Source organism: Austrofundulus limnaeus, unplaced genomic scaffold, assembly GCF_001266775.1.
Source record: "Austrofundulus limnaeus strain Quisiro unplaced genomic scaffold, Austrofundulus_limnaeus-1.0 Scaffold672, whole genome shotgun sequence".
Lineage (NCBI taxonomy): Eukaryota > Metazoa > Chordata > Actinopteri > Cyprinodontiformes > Rivulidae > Austrofundulus > Austrofundulus limnaeus.
This window is the reverse complement of record NW_013953074.1, coordinates 109,364-110,452: the sequence shown is the minus strand read 5'-3', so window position 1 is coordinate 110,452 and position 1,089 is coordinate 109,364.

The following is a 1,089-nucleotide window of genomic DNA, read 5'->3' as shown; positions in this document are numbered from 1 at the left end:
GGAATTAATTGATCCAATGCTTTTATAATCATTTTCCAGATTATTCTATAGTCTTTTACAGCAGCCAGTTCACTTTGTTATACCAGGRCAGCTGAAAAGACCTGTTATTTCCCCACTGTGGGATAAATAAAAATGTTTTTTTAATCTTATGTTTCCCCACCTTKTGCACCAAATTAATCTGAGGAGTTGATCAGACCTGCTGTTTAAGTTTTTCTTTGTAAACAAGACTGTGTCAAATGGCTTCGCCAAAATCCGGTCCACAACATTCGAACTCTCTGCCATTATGTGCAGCTTGCTACCTAGCTAACTCGCTAGCTGGGACTGGTGCGAGGCTAGAGTGAAGTGTGTCCGCCTTTGAGTGATTTGTGACGGCGGAGGAGCTCAGCTGGACAGAAACTGTGACAGACGTCAGAAAGAGTGATAGAAGTCTGCCTCCAAACACAAGCAGATACAATAAAACCCACCAGAAATAAAAACTCGATTTGTTGCTAGTCATTTTTAACAAAGAAAATGCCGTTATGAGGATTAGGAAAGTCTCCGGTTCAGCTCAGAACAGAAACGAAACTAAAAACTGCTCCCAATGAATGTTTACACCAAAAGATCTCTGATTCGCTCATTTCTCTGTCAATCAAAAAGGGATTCAGGCTCAGACAGATCATCCAATCATCATGCAGAATCTGGGCGTCCGAACCCGCCCACTGCTCCATAGACCCCCAGAGACGCTCAGCGTCCAGGGGCGGGACAAAGCCCAACATTTTTCCAATGACTCGTCTCGTTTCGCTGCAGTCTTTACATCACTAACGAGCTCTGTGGAAGCTCAGCGTCTGTTTAAAGCACTGTGAAGCTGAGGGAATGAGGGAGAGGAAAGCTGCGTCACCAGTGATAAGAAGCTGATTCTGAACAAAAGTTGAGCGCGTTGTAGCGCATATTTAGTCAATGACATGTACACACAACAGTGTATATTTGATCACTTATTTGTTTACATTTTAGGGGAAACTGAGCTTCCCTTGTAGTCTTATGATGCGTTCACACCGAACGCGATTTCAGCGTCAGGAGCCTCAGGTTTACATACAAAGTCTATGGTGGACG